Here is a 16,317-nt window from a genome sequence, read left to right on the forward strand (position 1 = left end):
CTGGCTCCACCCATCACTAGCATGAGGCACCCAGATATTTGTCCACAGGCTGAGAAAATGTTCTGCAGCCCTGCCCAAATATAAATACATTGGAACATGACTGCTCCATAGAATCTACATAATATCCATTTCTAAAGGGAAATAATTACTTTTCTTCCCATTTTGACCCTGCAACCTCTATCTATTGGGCTATTTTCAAAACTAAAGTAGGGATAAAGCAGATAAAGGGTCACTATTTATTATAAAATAAATGGAGTTAATCGGCTTCTCTAAATTAAACCTACAGGAAGATGCATTTAAGTATCCCAACTGTGAATTTCAGAAGAGCATTGCAAATCATGCTGGATTTTATTTGAAGAAAAAAAGTAAAATGTGTACATAGAGGTATGAAATCATTGACAAGGTTAGTCCTTCCCTGCCTGCTACTGAGCAAACAAATGGGAGAATAAATAGTAGGGCTCCCCTTACGTCCAAAAGCTTTGCCCACCCCCTCAATAGCTCAACTGCTTTTACTTGAGTAGTTGTAAGAAAGGTGGATGAATCTATCCACTTCCAGCCTGTGATAATTTTGTATTTAACTATATCTTCTCCATAATTACGTTCCATTCAATTTATTCATTAAATTCTTTTTAAAAAAAGCTTTTCAAAATACAAATTACAAACATTAAAAGAAGCCTACTGGATGAGACCAGTGCTCTTTCTAGTCCTATATCCTGTTTTTCACAGTAGCCAACCAATTGTGTATATTTAAATTGTCCAGAACATTCAGAGAACTGCAAAATCCAATTTGTAGCTGTTTTGATCCACACACGTTTATCTATATCTGTTAAGGGTAGCATAAATCGAGTGGTTAATCTGGGCAAATGAGCACATTATCCAGTTTCCAAGAAACATCCCCCCCCCCTCCATTCTTGTTTAGAAGTGTTTGATCCAGTCTAGTCCAGTGCTTCTGGCCCACTGCCTAATCTTGTTGTTGCTTAGTCATTTAGTTGTGTCCGACTCTTCATGACCCCATGGACCAGAGCACGCCAGGCACTCCTGTCTTCCACTGCCTCCTGCAGCTTGGTCAAACTCATATTCGTAGCTTTGAGAACACTATCCAACCATCTCATCCTCTGTCGTCCCCTTCTCCTTGTGCCCTCAATCTTTCCCAATATCAGGGTCTTTTCCAGGGAGTCTTCTCTTCTCATGAGGTGGCCAAAGTATTGAAGCCTCAGCTTCAGGATCTGTCCTTCCAGTGAGCACTCAGGGCTGATTTCCTTCAGAATGGATAGGTTTGATCTTCTTGCAGTCCATGGGACTCTCAAGATTCTCCTCCATCACCATAATTCAAATGCATAAATTCTTTGGTGATCTGCCTTCTTTATGGTCCAGCTCTCACTTCCATGCATCACTACTGGGAAAACCATAGCTTTAACCATACGGACCTTTGTTGGCAAGGTGATGTGTGGTGTAGTGGTTAAGAGCGGTAGTCTTGTAATCTCCGCTCCTCCACATGTAGCTGCTGGGTGACCTTGGGCCAGTCACACTTCTCTGAAGTCTCTCAGCCCAACTCACCTCACAGAGTGTTTGTTGTGGGGGAGGAAGGGAAAGGAGAATGTTAGCCGCTTTGAGACTCCTTCGGGTAGTGATAAAGCGGGATATCGGATCCAAACTCTTCTTCTTCTTCTTCTCTTCTTCTGCTTTTTAAGATGATGTCTAGTTTTGTCATTGCTTTTCTCCCAAGAAGCAGACATCTTTTAATTTCATGACTGCTGTCACCTAATCTTACCCGACCCCAATATGCCCTCCCACTGGTCAACCAAGCAGCAAGAAGAAGAAAGAGGGGCTTCAGATAAACATAAGTTGTCCTCCCCCCCCCGCCCAAAACCAAGTTCTGTTCCTTTTTTACCATTCCCAGCTGCTCCCCAGTTAGCTGAGCAGCGCAAGTAGGATTTTATGGAGAAGAAAGTTTTAAACCTCCCAGCCCCTCATACAATACAAATGGAAACCCCCGTCCCCCATAAGGCTATAAAGTTTAGGGGGAAGGCTGTTGGAGATTATGCATAATAGCCAGCAAATGTATATAATTCAGTCCCATTTCCCAAGGCCTGTTGGAGATTATGTATAATGACTGGGAAATGTGGACAATAACCTCTTCGTGGAAGGATTATGCACACATTCTCCCTGAGGCCTGGTGAATGTGCACAGTAGCTGGTTTAGATGTAGCTGGTTTACTTTTCTTCGAAAGAGCTCAGGACAGTGTACAACATTTTCTTCTCAATCTTATCCATAAAAAGAAAAGAAAAGAATGAATGATTAAAAAAAAAATGTCAATGTTTGTGGCATTTCCATTTTGAGCTTATTTTTGCAAAGTCAAGATTTTCACTTCATGGCATAAGTGTGCTTTGGTCCTAGTTCAGATTCTTGTTCAACTTGCTTTTGCTGATAACGCTGACTGTCTCTCAAAGGCTGGCCAAATATTCTTCCAACTCCAAATTCACCCCAGTGTGCAACATCTGGTAGAATAACTCCCTTCCCTTATTGTTCTCACATGTTCCTGGTAACAACTCATAACAGTTCTCTCGCTTTGTTAGAAACAACTCAGCTGTAGTTGCAAATAAAATGTTCATGACTCTCGGATCCTGGCCTTAAGGCTTATGTGTATGTACTGCTTTGACTTGGGTTAGAGCACATAGATGAAATTCTGCTCAGAAAGTAGTGTTCACAGGATCTGGAGCATGAAATGTTTTATAATGAAACTCTTATCAGCGTTAAATTTATGCTTAGACTGACCTATCTCTGTCTACCATCCAATCATAAAAGTGCGGGCTTTTTTGTTTTTGTTCACAGGGCTTTCTTAAAGGGAAGAAGCAACATCACAAACAATTTAATGCAGAACAGGAAAAATAATTTGCCGAAAAGTTAACACTTCCAGTGGAAATAGAAGATAAAAAATGCGCTCCATTGGCAATGGCAACAAACAGATGCTTCTTTCCCTTTAGATCTCTTTGTTCCGCTGAAGCTCATACATTCTTGCTGTCTGTACCGATTAATCATCAGAAGTGAATAACAGGCCCATTTCAATAAAAATCCAATATACAAAACAAATCACAGTTACGTAGCTGCCTATATGCAGGAGCTCCTTAATTTGACAACCATTGTGCAGCTCTATGTTCCATTTAATTAAAAGCTTAGTCAAACAGATCTGATTTCAGTTCAGTCAAAATTGCTATTTTGTATTGATGTATTTGATTTTTTAAGGGTATAATGAAGACGGGGTGCATAGTTGCTAAATGGCTTAAGCTTGATGAGCTCAATCAGAACTTCAGCATTACTAACAAAATAATATTCCTCTATCTTGCTGTCCAGAGAAGTCGATAAGAAATTATGCAAATAACACAGGCTTGAGCTGAAATGGAAATCATGCTGTAGCATATTAGTAGCGACAACAGCAATTTCCTTAGCTCCATTTGTGAAACATCCCCCCCACTTGAAAAAGTGCTTTTGGCAATTTTGTAGCAGCGAAAGGCTGGGTCAGATATGCACATTCATCACAGGATGGCTTCAGCATCACGTGGTGACTTCAGTGTGAAAGGCAGAAATTTGATTGTTACCCATCAATTTAAGCACATCGTTTTCTTCAATGGAATTAAGTTCACAAATTCTATGACTGATCCCTTCAGGAGATTTGCTCCTAATTGTCCTCACAGCAACTCAAGTGGGGGTGCTCACATACCTACACACTCCTGGACAATATACTTGCCCCATCCTTAAGAAATAAATAAAACTAATACAGTTGTACCTTTGAAGTTGAACGGAATCCATTCCGGAAGTCGGTTCGACTTCCAAAACCAAATCATGGCTTCTGATTGACTGTAGGAAGCTCCTGAAGCCAATCAGAAGATGTAGAAGTCCCATCAGATGTTGGAGTTCCAAAAGAAAATTTGCAAACCAGAACAATCACTTCCGGGTTTGCGGCATTCAGGAACCAAAACATATGAGTTCTGAGGCGCTTGACAAACAAGGTATGACTGTATAAGAAATATGTGAGATGCACATGATAGACTCCCTGAAGCCCTTGAGATTGCTGCAATCCTGCAACAATAGGTCAAACCCTAATGTTCCGTCTCTGAAACTTAATAGGTGTAGACACTCTTTGGAGAGAAGACTTCCTGCCCTTCTTCACCAATACACATTGCCCTGAGATTTTTTAAGGAAGGGTGAGATAAAATGTGACTATTCAATAAAACACTTGCAGAAAGGATCTAAGGGAGCCTTCAGAGTGGTGTTTAATTGCAAGTGTATTCTGAAACATGTCCCTTGACATAATAATGGTGCATTAGTGATGGATTTGCTCTGCTTTGGTTTGTTCTGCAATGCTTTCCCAGTGCTACCACATTATTGCTCTCCGGAGAGGGGCTGTGGAGCAGCAGGAGGACAAAAATAAATCATAACTTTTGTGGTATAAAAAGTTATGCAATTTCAGCAGGAAACTATGGAATATGCATTGATTGGAAAGGAAGCAGGGTGACAGCCTCAACACTTTCACGGGTGCAAATATTATTCAAAGTGAGATCATGTATGACTGCCCAGATAGCATTGTGACCACAAATCATCATGAAAGCATAATAAAAAGGACATCAGTAGGGACCTTAAGTCAGTCTTTAAGTTTTTCTGCTTAGTGAGTGAGTAGGAATTGCCATCAGGCTAGCAGAAGCCTAAGGGAGGCAGTTCAGTGAATGCAATCCAAGATTAGAGGTTGGAAAGTACAGAGACCAAAACAAGGGTACCAGTTTTCAAAAACAATTTATTTCATTTATGCAAGAGATCTCAACCACACAACACATTCACACAAACCCTGCCAAAGTGTAGTTACCAATGATAAAAGGAGCAGGAGGCAGGGATCACCCTCTTAAATAAATATTTGCAAAGGCTTCATCACAGCAGTTCAGAGATTTGTTCCCCCCCCCCCATACAGAAACTGTAAGCATGCAGGACCTCTTTCACGTGGATACACAGCGACTGTCGAATGTGCGACCATTTTCTACTAATCACATTCTACTAATGTTGAATGTGTCTCCATGTCAAATATGCAGTCACTTGCAGATCTAACCAGTGGGCACATAGGGGGGCATGGTCAGTGGGTGAGTTCCCATCACCACCTCACAGGTTCCCTGAACGCAAGGGAGGTTTTGTGTGAACGGGACCAGTTTTCAGGAGAAACAGGAAGTGAGAGGGCACAAGTGTTTCCTGTTTGCTTTACAACACGACCACATTCAAAACTGCTGTGTAGCTGTGTGGCCAGTAAAGTTGTGTCATTATTAAAGCCTTCTGTGATCTCTTGAGTCTTGAGGGCAATATCATAGCAGCAATCTATGACAGCTTCAATTTCCTTTTTGCCCCCAGTTGACCAAACCAATTGAAGTGGTTTGAGGAAGGACATCAAATTACATTTCAGAGATGACTCTTACCCCCCAGGAGCCTGGCCAGATCTTACACATCCAGAAATCCATGTTGGTGCTGATGAGGGAAATGGAACTTGGGATTCTTTATTTCCCTCCCACCCACCCACCACATAGTATGTGAGCAGAATCAGAAGCAGTTTCCCGTATTTGTTCAATTCCCTATACAATTTCCACCTCTCGTTTCTCGGTTCTCCTTTTTAGCTTGGAGAATCCATATATACATTTACTTCATGTTTGATTTTCTTTCCTCGTGCAGTTTCCTCACTTTCTGTACAATAATGTACTTTGTTTGATTAATGAAGGTGAAATTGCCTTAATTGACTCCATTTCAGATGTAAAGCTCTCCTGGGATATATTTATGAGCTGTAAGCTCTTTTATGCAGCCTCATATCATGTTTCTACACTTAAAAGCTATCAGCATGGTTTTGGCATCAACTGGCATTTCCACTGAAGAGATGACAGGAGAAAAATCAGTTCAGTGCAGACTGTTGCTAGGCTCCTATGAAGACAAACTTGTTCTGCTCTGGGTGCAAAGCAGCAAAAACATGGAGGAGAGCGAGAGCGAGAGCTCTTGTGTTTCCTTTACAGCACTATGGGATAGAAAGAAAGGCATGTGAGTTGACTTAACAGAGAATATATTTTAAGGACAGGAAAACTATAAATTGATATGATGACAGATCTTAGCACCTCTTAGATCGAAGGTGTTGCAGTACAACAAATTTCTAGACCGCCACAGGTTAACACCTCTGATTTAGAGTGTTGAAATGACTTTGCATATAGTAAAGGGTAAAGGGACCCCTGACCATTAGGTCCAGTCGCGGACGACTCTGGGGTTGCGGCACTCATCTCACTTTATTGGCCGAGGGAGCCAGCGTACAGCTTCCGGGTCATGTGGCCAGCATGACTAAGCTGCTTCTGGCGAGCCAGAGCAGCGCATGGATAGGCCGTTTACCTTCCCGCCGGAGCGGTACCTATTTATCTACATGTACTTTGACGTGCTTTTGAACTGCTAGGTTGGCAGGAGCAGGGACCAAGCAATGGGAGCTCACCCTGTTGCGGGGATTCAAAGCGCCGACCTTCTGATTGGCAAGCCCTGGGCTCTGTGGTTTAACTCACAGGACCACCCATGTCCCATTTGCATATAGTAGTTTCTTACAATCCCTACAACTGTGTAAGGTAGTTCAGCATTGTTATCCACAGATTGAGGATGAAAGAGAGTTTCTTGCCTAAGGCTAGTTGGGATCATAGCTGTCAATGTTTCCCTTTTTAAAAAAGTGAAATTCCCTTATTCCGAATAGGATTCCTCCCAAGAAAAGAGAAAAGATGACAGCTATGGTAGGGATATTGGGTGGGACTTCAGTCTCTACCAGTGTAATTCTATACAAGTCTGCTCAGAAGACCCAAATAATAGATTTTTTCCACTCCCCATCACACAAAATTTGAGGATAATCTTCATGGATCTTCTCTCTAAAGCCTGGTAAAAATGTAGGTGAAAAGTATACAGGATGCAGAAAAAAAATTAGCAATATTCATTGTGTGAGGATTAAAATATTGTGAGCACTTTTCGTGATAAAAGAAGAAATATGCTATCACTCTGATTGTCATATCAATGTCAGCTCCAAGTGGAAATGCCGCTTTGGGTACAGGCTGTGTGCAATTGTTACAATTAAAGCCCTGCTATTTTAAATATAAAGAATGGGTATAATCAAATGATCAGTTTAAAGCCTGCCAGCAGCTAGCCGGGGTACCTGCTATATGATATTAAATTAATTTGAATCAAAGCTTTTGCAGAGCCAGAAACTGTTGGATCTTCAGTTTGACATGATCTAATGTGTGAATGCCAAAAGCTTGACTTGGTGTGCTGTTAGAGCAGGAATTAATTGATGCTGATACAGATTATATGGGCGCACACAAAAAGAGGAGGAATAGACAATCTTTCTCAATGATAGATTGAAGTTGTACAGGTGTATAATTGTATCTGGCGTCCTGGCTTAGTGACGAGAATTGTTCTTGGTTCATGCTTGTTTGCAGCCATTTTAGATTAAGTGCAATTATGGAGTGTGCATCAGATGGAAATGTTAACATAAGGTCTGATTCTGCTGCCTTTTCACCAATTCACTTCAATTGGTTTGGTCAGCTAAAGCAAGATAAATGGGCAAAAAGGTAATAAGAAGTGAGTGAGCATGGAGCAGGGTTGTAAATACTGAGGACTCCTTCACATATGATGGTTTTTTTTCTACGCTTAAATACAGGAATCACGTTTGGAAAATGATATGCAAAATTGTTTACCGAGGAGCATGGAAGAATGTACATGTTTATTCTGATGTCATTTGAAATGTATCACTCACTAACTGAGCAGATGTTTCACCAAACATCTTGGGGTGAAGAAATAGGCAAAGGTGGTGTTGAGCAGTTCCAAATTCTCTCTTTCACCCAATAGTATTTCTACATCTTCTCCACATAGAGGACTTCCTACTTGTTTGTACTTCCTTTTGCTTTGAACCTATGTAGCCTTTCAGACTTTTCCCATGGGTTGGGCGCGCGTTGCTCCTGGGAGGGAAGAAGGAGTCAGTAGACACCGAGGGTTGGTTCAGAGAAAGAGTTTATTTCTGCTTTCCGGATAGCAGAAAGGCACTGCGTGATCAGTCACAGCAAGCACACTTGAAGAGTACTTACAGCTTATATCCCCTTCAGGTTCCCTTTCCCCCTCCCTAGAAATCCAGCCTCATGAGTTTGTACACTTATGTTTACCTCCTTGAGCATGAACAGGAATTCCTGTTTCTGTACTCTTATCTTGGGGTAAGAAGGTCACCCAACTATAGGAGTACTCCTGGCGCCATCCTCGGACGCGGGGGTGACAGGCCTGTCTTGCAAGGTCTGTGTGTCAGTGTGGTCAGGATAGTTACAACTTATAAGATAAGACCCAGATCTGCCATCCCGTCTCCACTCAGAACTGACAAGGCCATCCATTAAGCTTTCATGGACTGATAAAGGAGAAGGCTTTGTTTATGCAGCTGGGTTTGTGTTATACAGCTCAAGCTAATGGATTTTAGCTAATGGATCTTTGAAGAAGGAATTTGGGAATTTGGGGCCCGATTCGGGTGACTGCATAGTCAGGTTTAGGTAACTTGTTCCTTCACCTAGCCAAATAAACTTTTTTACAATTATTTTTAACCTCTCTTGCAAACCTGAGCTCATTCTGAGCTTTGGCCCACCTGGCCTTCTGCCTGCAACTATTGACTACTTGTGTATACTTTTCTTTCACTATTTCCCCTTTCTTCTATTTCTTATATTGGTCTCTTTAGGTGTCTCCCACTTTTCCTTCTTGTTGGAATTGTCTGCATTTGTGCCTTCAACATATCACCTTTAAGCAGTGCTTTTTTCTAGGAAAATAAGTGCCTGTACTCACCAAGAAGTTGTTGCAGTAAGTGTCACACTTTTTAACAACAACAAAAAGAGGTGCCGGTATTGTGTACCCTTGAGTATCCCCTGGGGAAAAAGCACTGCCTTTAAGAAACTCCCGTCGATCTTGGATTCCCTTCCCCTTTCTGACTGTCGGATCTCACCCAGATGTTCTTGAAGCTGTTTGAAATCAGCCTTATTAAAGTCCAGAGTGCGTGTCCAACTACACTTAGCTTTCCCTTTTCTCTGTATCGTGAAACCTAAGAGAACATGCTCATTTCCTCCCAAAGTACTCCCAGTACTTCCACTTTGTAAATCAATTCCTTGTGGTTGGTGAAGACCAGGTCCAAGATAGATGATCCCCTTGTTCCACCTTCTTGGAAATGAAACTCTCTATTAGGCAATGGAGGAATTTGTTGGACCTAACATTATTGGCAGAGCTTGAGTTCCAAGAAATATTGGGTAGTAAGTCCCCCATGATTACTATGGCTCTCCTTTTTGAATTTTTGTAATCTGTTGCAGAAAGGCATAACATCCAAGTATTCAAACTGACTTGGAGGCCTATAGGAGTCACCCACAGTAAAGTCACTGTTATTTCCCTTACCATTTTTAACCATACTTTGCTCTGCCTTCAATGCTCCAGGTCATGGATCTCTTCCCAAATGGACACATCCTTGGCATATAATGCTACTCCTCCTCCCTTCCTGTTTGGTCTATTCCTTTTGAATGGTTAACTCAACAGTAAGGCTGCAATCCTATACACACTTACAAACTCACCTGTTAATTGGGTCTTATTTGTTAGTTGCCATGCATAGGATTGCACCGTAAGTTGCATTTTGTTAAGCGGCACAAAGGAACTTGTGTTTAGAATTGCAGAGTAAATGGGAGGTTTCTTTCAAAAGAACATCTGTAACCAGCAGTAATGAAGCATTGTGTTACATTTACTTGGGACGGGACTGTTATCGATCAGCTCCCTAAGCCGGTGCTACTCACAGAACTGGCTGCAGGGAGCCCATTAACCTTGCTCTTCTAAGGCCCCCCTTGGTGCTGGTCGATTCTGATTTTGGTTGATAGTCCTAATGCAGTTGGATGTTCTCTTTCTATAAAGGACTTTTCCATGTACTATCATGGCACATTCAAGGAACTTTTTGTTTACATAACACTGATGATATTAAGGTATGCATAGGCAAGATAATAACATTAAGGTTGCAAACCATTCATATTTTATTTACTGGAGACAAAGACATACTGTAGGATTGTGCAGCAAGATTCAGCTTGAGCCTCAATTCATTGTTGCTCTTGTTTAAAAAGTCTACCTTAATCCGAAGTATTTGGAGGGGCTGCCCTATTTATCTCAGAATCTGAGGCCAAATCCATTTTAGAAAAATGAAGCGTCATCCCCTGTCCTGTTACTATGGGGATAGTCAGTAACTTTCCCCGCTTTTTCTAAAGGAAGCTTACAAAATATTTTAAATGCAATAAAATGCACAATGATACAATTGTATTTATTGCTTAATATTTTAAATCTCTGACTCCAAGTGGCATATATGATTTCCTTCCAACAAATGCCTACTACAGTCAACACCTTGAATCCCTAATGCCTCCATTTTGGAACATTTCGGCTCCCAAACGCCGAAAACCCAGAATTAAATTCTCCGGTTTTCGGAAGCTGAATGTCCGATGCGGCTTCTGCTTGAGTGCAGGAAGCTCCTGCAACCAATCGGAAGACGCGCCTCGGTTGTCAAACACGTTGGAAGTCAAATGGGCTTCCAGAATGGATTACATTCAACAACCGAGGTTTGACTGCATACTTATTATTGGGTGGGTGGACAGGTCTTTCTCGAAGTAACCAAGTGATAATAGCAGCTATTCTTAAAAAAATAATTTTGTGTTACTTTATAGGGATATGATGTCTACTTGTTACTTTGCACGATAACCCACTCTGGTCACTGAAATGGATAATCGGCAGCAATAATGTCTGTAAGATTTTAGTGATGTGTTTTCCATCAGCCCTACTAGGTGGAAAAACAACTAAGTAAACACTTAGCCATAATAAAAAGAAGGTGCTTGATATTTTGCTTGGTCACATCCACAACACACATCTAAAGAACATTTAATACGCATGTTTTCCCCTTCCCACAAGAATTCTGGGAGCTTTAACTTGTTAAGGATGCTGAGAATTTTAGCTCCATGAGCGGTAGATGATGGTGATTAAAATTTGTATACTGCCATATACCCACAGGTCTCAGTTTCCCATATTCATTGAGGGAAGCTAAGTGTTTTAAATGAACAGGAATACCTCCGCGAATGTCTGCCTTGTCTAGCATCCATTCCAGCGAACGTTCGCAGCAAACCCAGAAGTACTGGAACAGGTTACTTCCGGGTTTGCCACTCGTGCATGCACAGACATGGCGCTTTTCCCTGCGTCCTTTTTGGCTAGCGGTCGGGGCTCCGGAACGGATCCCAGTCACAAAACAAGGTAGAAGAAGAAGAAGAAGAGTTTGGATTTGATATCCCGCCTTTCACTCCCCTTCAGGAGTCTCAAAGCGGCTAACAATCTCCTTTCCCTTCCTCCCCCACAACAAACACTCTGTGAGGTGAGTGGGGCTGAGAGACTTCAGAGAAGTGTGACTGGCCCAAGGTCACCCAGCAGCTGCATGTGGAGGAGCGGAGACGCGAACCCGGTTACCCAGATTATGTGACTACCGCTCTTAACCACTACACCACACTGGCTCTACGACTGTACTATGTGCTTGTGGCCAGTGGAATGGTAAGACCACAAATAAGTCATAGCAAATGATATGATGGGACAGAGGGGTTTACCCAGCTTCCCAGAAAGAGAGTTGTTTCTTCTTCTTCTTGGGAGTGGGAGTGGTGAGGAGATGGTAAGCTCAGTGTGGTGCAAAAACACCAGTGGAAGCAATCCAGCATTCTTGCCAATGCATTTTCACTGTGCCACTCTCCCTGCCACCTACTGCCTACTACCTCTCTGTCCTGGTAATCAGCAGTGGCTCACTTGAGGTCAGGTAAATATTTCCGCCCCACAATGCCATCTGCTGCAGCCCATAATTTGTCATATTGAAATTGGCAACCCTATCATTGTTGTTGTTTAGTCGTTTAGTCGTGTCCCACTCTTCGTGACCCCATGGACCAGAGAACGCCAGGCACTTCTGTCTTCCACTGCCTCCTGCAGTTTGGTCAAACTCATGCTGGTAGCTTCGAGAACACTATCCAACCATCTCATCCTCTGTCGTCCCCTTCTCCTTGTGCCCTCCATCTTTCCCAACATCAGGGTCTTTTCCAGGGAGTCTTCTCTTCTCATGAGGTGGCCAAAGTATTGGAGCCTCAGCTTCATGATCTGTCCTTCCAGTGAGCACTCAGGACTGATTTCCTTAAGAATGGAGAGGTTTGATCTTCTTGCAGTCCATGGGACTCTCAAGAGTCTCCTCCAGCACCATAATTCAAAAGCATCAATTCTTCGGCGATCAGCCGTCTTTATGGTCCAGCTCTCACTTCCATACATCACTACTGGGAAAACCATAGCTTTTACTATATGGACCTTTGTTGGCAAGGTTATGTCTCTACTTTTTAAGATGCTGTCTAGGTTTGTCATTGCTTTTCTCCCAAGAAGCAGGCGTCTTTTAATTTTGTGGCTGCTGTCACCATCTGCAGTGATCATGGAGCCCAAGAAAGTAAAATCTCTCACTGCCTCCATTTCTTCCCCTTCTATTTGCCAGGAGGTGATGGGCCCAGTGGCCATGATCTTCATTTTTTTGATGTTGAGCTTCAGACCATATTTTGCGCTCTCCTCTTTCACCCTCAATAAAAGATTCTTTAATTCCTCCTCACTTTCTGCCATCAAGGTTGTGTCATCTGCATATCTGAGGTTGTTGATATTTCTTCCAGCAATCTTAATTCTGGCTAGGGATTCATCCAGCCCAGCCTTTCGCATGATGAATTCTGCATATAAGTTAAATAAGCAGGGAGACAATATACAGCCTTGTCACACTCCTTTCCCAATTTTGAACCAATCAGTTGTTCCATATCCAGTTCTAACTGTAGCTTCTTGTCCTACACAGAGATTTCTCAGGAGACAGATGAGGTGATCAGGCACTCCCATTTCTTTAAGAACTTGCCATAGTTTGCTGTGGTCGACACAGTCAAAGGCTTTTGCATAGTCAATGAAGCAGAAGTAGATGTCTTCCTGGAACTCTCTAGCTTTCTCCATAATCCAACGCATGTTTGCAATTTGGTCTCTGGTTCCTCTGCCTCTTCTAAATCCAGCTTGCACTTCTGGGAGTTCTCGGTCCACATACAGCTTGAGCCTTCCTTGTAGAATTTTAAGCATAACCTTGCTAGCGTGTGAAATGAGTGCAATTGTGTGGTAGTTGGAGCATTCTTTGGCACTGCCCTTCTTTGGGATTGGGATGTAGACTGATCTGGCCACTGCTGAGTTTTCCAAACTTGATGGCATATTGAGTGTAACACATTAACAGCATCATCTTTTAAAATTTTAAATAGTTCAGCTGGAATACCATCACTTCCACTGGCCTTGTTATTTGCAGTGCTTTCTAAGGCCCATTTGACTTCACTCTCCAGGATGTCTGGCTCAAGGTCAGCAACCACACTACCTGGGGTGTACGAGCCATCCATATCTTTCTGGTATAATTTCTCTGTGTATTCTTCCACCTCTTCTTGATGTCTTTTGCTTTTGTTAGGTCCTTACCACTTTTGTCCTTTATTATGGTAATCTTTGTATGAAATGTTCCTTTCATATCTCCAATTTTCTTGAACAGATCTCTGGTTCTTCCCATTCTGTTGTTTTCCTCTATTTCTTTGCATTGCTCGTTTAAGAAGGCCTTCTTGTCTCTCCTTGCTATTTTTTGGAAATCTGCATTCAATTTCCTGTATCTTTCACTATCTCCCTCACATTTTGCTTGCCTTCTCTTCTGCTATTTGTAAGGCCTTGTTGGACAGCCACTTTGCTTTCTTGCATTTCTTTTTCATTGGGATGGTTTTCATTGCTGCCTCCTGTATAATGTTGTGAGCCTCCATCCATAGTTCTTCAGGCACTCTGTCCAGCAAATCTAAATCCTTAAACCTGTTCCTCACTTCCACTGTGTATTCATAAGGGATTTGGTTTAGATTGTATCTTATCGGCCTAGTGGTTTTTCCTACTTTCTTCAGTTTAAGCTTGAATTTTGCTATAAGAAGCTGATGATCTGAGCCACAGTCAGCTCCAGGTCTTGTTTTTGCTGACTGTATAGAGCTTCTCCATCTTTGGCTGCAGAGAATATAATCAATCTGATTTCGATGTTGTCCATCTGGGGATGTCCATGTGTAGAGTCGTCTCTTGTGTTGTTGGAAAAGCGTGTTTGTGATGACCAGCTTGTTCTCTTGGCAGAACTCTATTAGCCTTTGCCCTGCTTCGTTTTGATCTCCAAGGCCAAACTTGCCAGTTGTTCCTTTTATCTCTTGATTCCCTACTTTAGCATTCCAATCCCCTATAATGAGCAGAACATCCTTCTTTGGTGTCACTTCTATAAGGTCTTGTAAGTCTTCATAGAATTGGTCAATTTCAGTTTCTTCAGCACCAGTAGTTGGTGCATAAACTTGGATTACTGTGATGTTAAAAGGTCTGCCTTGGATTCGTATCGAGATCATTCTATCATTTTTGAGATTGCATCCCAGTACAGCTTTCGCCACTCTTTTGTTGACTATGAGGGCCACTCCATTTCTTTTACGGGTTTCTTGCCCACAGTAGTAGATATGATAGTCATCCGAACTGAATTTGCCCATTCCCGTCCATTTTAGTTCACTGATGCCCAGGATATCAATATTTATTCTTGCCATCTCATTTTTGACCACATCCAACTTACCCAGGTTCATGGTTCTTACATTCCAGGTTCCTATGCAATATTTTTCTTTACAGCATTGGACTTTCCTTTCGCTTCCATGCATATCTGCAACTGAGCGTCCTTTCGGCTTTGGCCCAGCCGCTTCATCAGCTCTGGATCTACTTGTACTTGTCCTCCGCTCTTCCCCAGTGGCATGTTGGACGCCTTCCGACCTGAGGGGCTCATCTTCCAGCATCATAACTTTTATATGCCTGTTGTCTTTGTCCATTGAGTTTTCTTGGCAGGGATACTGGAGTGGCTTGCCGGTTCCTCCTCCAGGTGGATCACGTTTGGTCAAAACTCTCCACTATGACCTGTTCATCTTGGGTGCCCTGATCGGCATAGTTCATAGCTTCTCTGAGTTATTCAAGCCCCTTCGCCACGGCAAGGCAGTGATCCATGAAGGGGAACCCTATCATTAATTGGGCCTAAATGTGAAGCAAGTGAGAGGTATCTGGTTTTGTTGGTTCATTTCATTCTTCTGCAGTTCCATTTCAAAACAATTGACTAGAGGGCATTTTCTTTTGGATCAGGTTGCTAACATCAAGGGATGTTGTAATATGTCAAACTTGATGCATCTGATCTAATGGTGGTGATGCTAATTAAAAACGCAAAGCAGTAAGTTGCTATCAAACGCATGATACTTGATCCAGTGACAAATTCTTGAAAGATAATTTACTTTTTCTAATTAGCTAGGCTCCCAATTTTTTAATTACAAAATGTAATGCCAGATTTGGAAGAGGGAAAGAAATGGAGGTGCACAGGGCTCTAATTTGATTTACCATATCACAATATCTAATTATGGTGTGTATCTATTAACATATTTGCATCTGAATTTTACAATTGGATCATCATGCTTCTGACCCATGTATTGGGTCAAAGACTTACACATTTTTCTATGAATAATCTGGCCCTATTAACTATCAAATTCTGTCTGAGGACATCTCTATCACCAGGGACAAAAGAACTCAGACAGAAACTTATTCTTAGCTGTCAATGGGTGTTTGCATAAAATCAAGATGCTATGGATGTTGCACCAGTATGGTGCTACAATTAAATCTGAAGTCTAAAGTTTCAGTGTCTCTTCCCATTTCTTTTTTTGAATCAGGCTTTTTAGATTCATAGAATCACAGAATTGTAGAGTTGGAAGGGACCCTGAGGGTCATCTAGTCCCACCCTCTGCAATTCAGGAATCAATTAAAGAGTCGATGATAGATGGTGTCAAAGGGCTGTCAGGAATGCAGGTTCATTCCACCAGTCAGGAAGAGGGGACATGAAGTGAAATCAAGTTTAATTCACAAAAAGCAAAAACACAAGAGTTCATCTAGTTTTATATGCCCTAGTTCAGTGGTGGCCAAACTTGGCCCTCCAGCTGTTTGGGGACTACAATCCCCATCATCCCTGACCACTGCTCCTGTTAGCTAGGGATGATGGGAGTTGTAGTCCCAAAACAGCTGGGAAGCCAAGTTTGGCCATCACTGCCCTAGTTGAAGACGTTGCTGGGACTGGCCTCTGGCGCTCCCTCCCACTCTAGCCCTCTCCCAATGGACTCATCCCAAGCAGCCACAAAC

General features: G+C 42.2%; 1 long non-coding RNA gene across 7 annotated transcripts in view; it reads left to right on the top strand.

Moving 5' to 3' along the window:
- Window positions 1–16,317, top strand: part of LOC309538881 — a 190,614-nt gene that overhangs the window by 73,966 nt on the left and 100,331 nt on the right. For 3 of the 7 annotated variants that reach the window (XR_014222448.1, XR_014222449.1, XR_014222450.1), the window contains one exon: window positions 2,833–3,184. The exons of 2 other annotated variants lie outside the window; for them this stretch is intronic. This is a non-coding gene — a long non-coding RNA (uncharacterized lncRNA). Of the gene's footprint in view, window positions 1–286; window positions 404–2,832; window positions 3,185–16,317 lie in introns of those variants that run through there. 2 more of the 7 variants (XR_014222446.1, XR_014222447.1) reach the window with 2 other exon arrangements.

Source organism: Podarcis vaucheri (assembly GCF_965113315.1).
Source record: "Podarcis vaucheri genome assembly, chromosome: 8".
In the NCBI taxonomy this organism is placed as follows: Eukaryota; Metazoa; Chordata; class Lepidosauria; order Squamata; family Lacertidae; genus Podarcis; species Podarcis vaucheri.